General features: G+C 48.8%; 1 protein-coding gene across 3 annotated transcripts in view; it reads right to left on the minus strand.

The window, feature by feature from the left end:
• The window catches only part of ANXA7 (annexin A7), a 33647-nt gene extending 26839 nt beyond the window's left edge, over positions 1 to 6808 (minus strand). The window contains exon 1 of one of the 3 annotated variants that reach the window (XM_038743592.1): positions 6781 to 6808. The gene's annotated coding sequence lies outside the window, so the exon portion shown is untranslated. Of the gene's footprint in view, positions 1 to 3193; positions 3208 to 6780 lie in introns of those variants that run through there. The other 2 variants (XM_038743595.1, XM_038743593.1) reach the window with 2 other exon arrangements.
• Positions 6809 to 7249: the final 441 nt, after the last annotated feature.

Below are 7249 nucleotides of genomic sequence, written 5' to 3' on the forward strand. Positions count from 1 at the left end.
CAGACACACACATTTTTCTACACAGACACACATACAGGCACAGCAATCAATCAATCAATCGTATTTACTGAGTGCTTACTGTGTGCAGAGCACTGTACTAAGCGCTTGGGAAGTACAAGTTGGCAACATATAGAGATAGTCCTTACCCAACAGTGGGCTCACAGTCTAAAAGGGGGAGACAGAGAACAAAAGCAAACATACTAATAAAATAAAATAAATAGAATAGATATGCGCAAGTAAAATAGAGTAATAAATATACATATATACAGGTGCTGTGGGGAAGGGAAGGAGGTAAGATGGGGGGGATGGAGAGTGGGACGAGGGGGATGCAGTAGTCTCCATCCTGGAGTTTTTTAGAGCAACCAAAACACATTAGAGTGGCTACACTGGAAAATTTTAGGAAGCAGCCTACAAAGCCAATTTAGCCACTATCACAGCAGTTATAGAGTAAGAGGAAAAGGCTGGGCTGCCTCTCCTTAACTCCTCCACTTCCCAACTACTGGGCCCCTACGGCTTACTGGGTCTCCTTCCGCCACAATGAGAGATTTTCACGATCCTATTGGAGACTTTTGGGGTACAAAGGACAGAACCCCTAAAGTTATGATTATCTCATCTAGTTTACGCAACAGGTCCGATCAGCTCACCCTGCCTCACACATGTCCGGATGAGATCACACTGAAGGCTGGGGGGAGAGAAGGACTGGAGAGGAAATTCTGAGAGAGAAGGGGGTCATGGGGGAAGTACAAGCGCTTAGTACAGTGCTCTGCACATAGTAAGCGCTCAATGAATACGATTGATGATGATGGGGGAAGGAGGGAAAAAGTGGTAGGAAATGAAGAATAAGAGCATAAGTAGAAAAGTGTTGATGAAAAGCAATGCTTTAAAAGTTTCTGTTAAAATTAAGTTTGCTACTACAACTAATTTTCAAAGTTTCCACGGAACAACTGTTCTAGTACCAGTCCATTTTGGTACTCTTGTTACCTAAGTAATGAGATTCCACAACAAATTTTTTTTTTGGGGGGGAGGGGGAAAAAGAGAGAGGGAGAGGGAGGGAAGGAGGGAAAGGGAGGGAGGGACAGAGACAGGGAGAGTGAGTATGTGATAAAGCATGTAATTCCTGGATGTTTTCAATGCAATTAGGGGGAAAAAATGGTTTAGGATTTTAGTACAAGTGGTTTTTAGGCTCCAGGTCAGAAAGAAAGTCAAACAGGCTACAAACTCCAAGTGACTACGCAGATAAACTCAGCAGTCTGGCCCACTGAACTTTCCACTAGTAATAAAAATAACCGCGGTATTTGGTAACCACTTACTACACCCCACGCACTATACTAAGAGCTGAGGCATAATCTGTTCGGATACAGTCCCTGTCAATAATCGAACGATGGTATCTACTGAACTCTTACTGTGTACGCTCCTTGTTCCAAGTAAGCACTCGGGAAGAGTGTACTATGTAGGGATTGTCTCTCTCTGTTGCCGAATTGTAGTTTCCAAGAGCTTAGTCCGGTGCATTTGTACATATTTATTCTATTTATTTTATTTTGTTAATATGTTTTGTTCTCTCTCTCCCCCGTCTAGACTGTGAGCCCACTGTTGGGTAGGGACCGTCTCTATATGTTCCAACTTGTACTTCTCAAGCGCCTAGTACAGTGCTCCGCACACAGTAAGCGCTCAATAAATACGGTTGATTGATTGCTCCGTACACAGTAAGCGTTCAATAAATACGTTTGAATCATCATCATCAATCGTATTTCTTGAGCGCTTACTATGTGCAGAGCACTGTACTAAGCGCTTGGGAAGTACAAATTGGCAACATCTATTGAATGAATGAACAGAGTTGCTGTCCCAGATGGGACTCGCAGTGTAGGAATCCGCCCTTTAAGAAAAAAAAAATAATAATGCAGCTCCTTTCAAAAGACCAGAAAATGATTCCAAACTCCCCAAACGGTCTCCACCCTATGAGTCAACCCCGCCAGGGATGGGAAGTCTGAAGGTTTCCGACACAAATGCACATTCGGCAAGACAGGTCTGGCTGCATTTGGGTCATTTTCCCGAAATTTACGGGACGGATCGTTTCGATCAAAAGGGGGCTCGGGGTGAGGGGGTCGAGAATCAGGAGATTGTGGCTGACTGTCCTAGTGCTAATTCCGTTACCGCCTCTTTGCGGGGGCAACTGTTCTCGGGCCTGCCTCCGTTTCCTGGAGGGAAAAGGTCTTCCCGTGGAGAGGAAGAGGATGGGATGGGATGGGATAGAAAGCAGCGTGGCTCAGTGGAAAGAGAATGGGCTTTGGAGTCAGAGGTCATGGGTTCAAATCCCAGCTCCGCCAACTGTCAGCTGTGTGACTTCGGGCTTTCACTTCTCTGTGCCTCAGTTCCCTCTTCTGTAAAATGGGGATTACGACTGTGAGCTCTCCCGATCACCTTGTATCCTCCCCAGCGCTTAGAATAGTGCTTTGCACATAGTGAGCGCTTAACAAACACTATTATTATTATTATTATTATTATGGGGATGGCAGCGTGGCTCAGCGGAAAGAGCCCGGGCTTTGGAGTCAGAGGTCATGGGTTCAAATCCCTGCTCCGCCAATTGTCAGCTGTGTGACTTCGGGCTTTCACTTCTCTGTGCCTCAGTTCCCTCTTCTGTAAAATGGGGATTAAGACTGTGAGCTCTCCCGATCACCTTGTATCCTCCCCAGCGCTTAGAACAGTGCTTTGCACATAGTGAGCGCTTAACAAATACTATTATTATTATTATTATTATTATTATTATTATTATGGGGATGGCAGCGTGGCTCAGCGGAAAGAGCCCGGGCTTTGGAGTCAGAGGTCATGGGTTCAAATCCCAGCTCCGCCAATTGTCAGCTGTGTGACTTTGGGCTTTCACTTCTCTGTGCCTCAGTTCCCTCTTCCGTAAAATGGGGATTAAGACTGTGAGCTCTCCCGATCACCTTCTATCCTCCCCAGCGCTTAGAACAGTGCTTTGCACATAGTGAGCGCTTAACAAATACTATTATTATTATTATTATTATTATTATGGGGATGGCAGCGTGGCTCAGCGGAAAGAGCCCGGGCTTTGGAGTCAGAGGTCATGGGTTCAAATCCCAGCTCCGCCACTTGTCAGCTGTGGGACTTCGGGCTTTCACTTCTCTGTGCCTCAGTTCCCTCTTCTGTAAAATGGGGATTAAGACTGTGAGCTCACCTTGAGAAGCAGCGTGGCTCAGTGGAAAGAGTCCGGGCTTTGGAGTCAGTGGTCGTGGGTTCGAATCCCAGCTCCGCCACTTGTCAGCTGTGTGAACTTGGGCAAGTCACTTAAGTTCTCTGGGCCTCAGTTCCCTCATCTGTAATATGGGGGTTGACTGTAAGCCCCCCGTGGGACAACCTGATCACCTTGTATCCCCCCAGCGCTTAGAACAGTGCTTTGCACATAGTAAGCGCTTAATAAATGCCATCATTATTATTATTATTACCTTGTATCCTCCCCAGAGCTTAGAACAGTGCCTTGCACATAGTGAGCACTTAACAAATACCATCATTATTATTATTATTATGGGGATGGCAGCATGGCTCAGTGGAAAGAGCCTGGGCTTTGGAGTCAGAGGTCATGGGTTCAAATCCCAGCTCCGCCAATTGTCAGCTGGGTGACTTAGGGCTTTCACTTCTCTGTGCCTCAGTTCCCTCTTCTGTAAAATGGGGATTAAAACTGTGAGCTCCCCCGATCACCTTGTATCCTCCCCAGTGCTTAGAACAGTGCCTTGCACATAGTGAGAGCTTAACAAATACCATCATCATCATTATTATTATTATGGGGATGGCAGCGTGGCTCAGTGGAAAGAGCCTGGGCTTTGGAGTCAGAGGTCATGGGTTCAAATCCCTGCTCCGCCAACTGTCAGCTGTGTGACTTCGGGCTTTCACTTCTCTGTGCCTCAGTTCCCTCTTCTGTAAAATGGGGATTAAGACTGTGAGCTCTCCCGATCACCCTGTATTCTCCCCAGCGCTTAGAACAGTGCTTTGCACATAGTGAGTGCTTAACAAATACCATTATTATTATTATTATTATGGGGATGGCAGCGTGGCTCAGCGGAAAGAGTCCGGGCTTTGGAGTCAGAGGTCATGGGTTCAAATCCCTGCTCCGCCAATTGTCAGCTGTGTGACTTCGGGCTTTCACTTCTCTGTGCCTCAGTTCCCTCTTCTGTAAAATGGGGATTAAGACTGTGAGCTCCCCTGATCACCTTGTATCCTCCCCAGCGCTTAGAACAGTGCTTTGCACATAGTGAGTGCTTAACAAATACCATTATTATTATTACTATTATTATTATTGTTATTATTATGGGGATGGCAGCGTGGCTCAGCGGAAAGAGCCCGGGCTTTGGAGTCAGAGGTCATGGGTTCAAATCCCAGCTCTGCCAATTGTCAGCTGGGTGACTTTGGGCAAGTCACTTCACTTCTCTGGGCCTCAGTTACCTCACCTGTTAAATTAGGATTAAGGTTGAGCCCCACATGGGACAACCTGATCACCTTGTATCCCCCCAGTGCTTAGAACAGTGCTTTGCACATAGTAAGTGCTTAACAAATACCATCATTATTATGGGATGGGATGGGGATGGGATCTCGTGTGGATCGGGGGCTGTCAGCCCGCTTAGTGGAAAGAAACCAGGCTTCGGAGTCAGAGGTCGTGGGTTCGAATTCCGACTCCACCACTTGTCAGCTGTGTGACTTTAGGCAGGTCACTTAAATTCTTTGTGCCTCAATCAATCAATCGTATTTATTGAGCACTTACTGTGTGCAGAGCACTGTACTAAGCGCTTGGGAAGTACAAGTTGGCAACATATAGAGACAGTCCCTACCCATCAGTGGGCTCACAGTCTAAAAGACTCAGTCTAAAAGTATAAAAGTCTAACAGTCTAAAACACTCAGTTACCTCATCTGTAAGATGGGGATTAAGACTGTGAGCCCCATGTGGGCCAACCTGATCACCTTGTATAATAATAATAATGTTGGTATTTGTTAAGCGCTTACTCTGTGCCAAGCACTGTTCTAAGCACTGGGGGAGATACAAGGTAACCAGGTTGTCCCACGGGGGGCTGACAGTCTTCATCCCCATTTTACAGATGAGGGAACTGAGGCCCAGAGAAGTGAAGTGACTTGCCCCAAGTCACACAGCTGACAATTGGTGGGGCTGGAATGAGAACTCCCAAGCCCATCCTCTTTCCACCGAGCCACGCTGCTTCTCTTTTTAACGAATACCCTCATTACGCGTGGCTCAGTGGAAAGAGCCCAGGCTCTGGAGTCAGAGGTCATGGGTTCAAATCCCGGCTCCGCCACTTGTCAGCTGTGTGACGTTGGGCAAGTCACTTCACTTCTCTGTGCCTCAGTCACCTCATCTGTAAAATGGGGATTAAGACTGGGAGCCCCCCGTAGGACAACCTGATCACCTTGTAACCTCCCCAGCGCTTAGAACGGTGCTTTGCACATAGTAAGCGCTTAATAAATACCATTATTATTATTATTATTATTAGGGGAAGACAGACGACAAAACATATTAACAAAATAAAATAAAACGTCAGCTGTGTGACTTTGGGCAGGTCAGTTCACTTCTCTGGGCCTCAGTTCCCTCATCTGTCAAATGGGGAGGAAGGCTGGGAGCCCCCCCCCGTGGGACATCCTGAGCACCTTGTAACCTCCCCAGCGCTTAGAACGGTGCTTGGCACATAGTAAGCGCTTAATAAATGCCGTTATTATTATTATTATTATTATTAATAGGGGGAGACAGACAACAAAACAAATTAACAAAATAAAATAAAACGTCAGCTGTGTGACTTTGGGCAGGTCAGTTCACTTCTCTGGGCCTCAGTTCCCTCATCTGTCAAATGGGGATGAAGGCTGGGAGCCCCCCCCCCCGTGGGACAACCTGATCTCCTTGTGACCTCCCCAGCGCTTAGAACGGTGCTTGGCACGTAGTAAGCGCTTAATAAATGCCGTTATTATTATTATTATTATTAATAATAGGGGGAGACAGACAACAAAACAAATTAACAAAATAAAATAAAACGTCAGCTGTGTGACTTTGGGCAGGTCAGTTCACTTCTCTGGGCCTCAGTGACCTCATCTGTCAAATGGGGATGAAGACTGGGAGCCCCATGAGGGTCAACCTGATCTCCTTGTGACCTCCCCAGCGCTTAGAACGGTGCTTGGCACATAGTAAGCGCTTAATAAATGCCATTATTATTATTATTAATAGGGGGAGACAGACAACAAAACAAATTAACAAAATAAAATAAAACGTCAGCTGTGTGACTTTGGGCAGGTCAGTTCACTTCTCTGGGCCTCAGTTCCCTCATCTGTCAAATGGGGATGAAGACTGGGAGCCCCATGAGGGACAACCTGATCTCCTTGTGACCTCCCCAGCGCTTAGAACGGTGCTTGGCACATAGTAAGCGCTTAATAAATGCCATTATTATTATTATTATTAATAATAGGGGGAGACAGACAACAAAACAAATTAACAAAATAAAATAAAACGTCAGCTGTGTGACTTCGGGCAGGTCAGTTCACTTCTCTGGGCCTCAGTTCCCTCATCTGTCAAATGGGGATGAAGGCTGGGAGCCCCATGAGGGACAACCTGATCACCTTGTGACCTCCCCAGCGCTTAGAACGGTGCTTGGCACGTAGTAGGCGCTTAGTAAATGCCGTTATTATTATTATTATTGTTATTATTATTAATTATGGGGTGTTGTGGGTCCCCAGGAGGGCGTCGCCGGACCCCACCGCGCCCGCGCGGCTCCTCACCTGCCTCCGGCCCACAGACGCCACAGCCCCGGCCGGCGGCGCCACAAGATGGAGCCCGGGGAGGGGGGAGGGGCGGGGAAGGGGGCGGGGCCACGACGCACGGGGGGCGGGGCCATGACGTAAGGGGGCGGGGCCGGCGTGGAGGGCGGGGAGATGGCGCACGGGGGCGGGGCCGACGCACGAGGGAGGGGCCGGCGTGGAGGGGCGGGGGAGATGACGCACGACGGCGGGGCTGACGCACGAGGGTGGGGCCGGCGCAAAGGGCGAGGAGAGGACGCGCGGGGGCGGGGCCTGAGTGGGGAGGGGGGGCCGGCGTGGAGGGGCGGGGGAGATGACGCACGAGGGCGGGGCCGGCGTAGAGGGCGGGGCCTGAGGGGGGAGGGGGCCGGGGAGATGACGCACCACGGCGGGGCCGACCAACGGGGGCGGGGCCTACGTGGAGGGGCGGGGGAGATGACGCGCGGGGGCG

This window comes from Tachyglossus aculeatus, chromosome 3 (assembly GCF_015852505.1).
Source record: "Tachyglossus aculeatus isolate mTacAcu1 chromosome 3, mTacAcu1.pri, whole genome shotgun sequence".
NCBI lineage: Eukaryota > Metazoa > Chordata > Mammalia > Monotremata > Tachyglossidae > Tachyglossus > Tachyglossus aculeatus.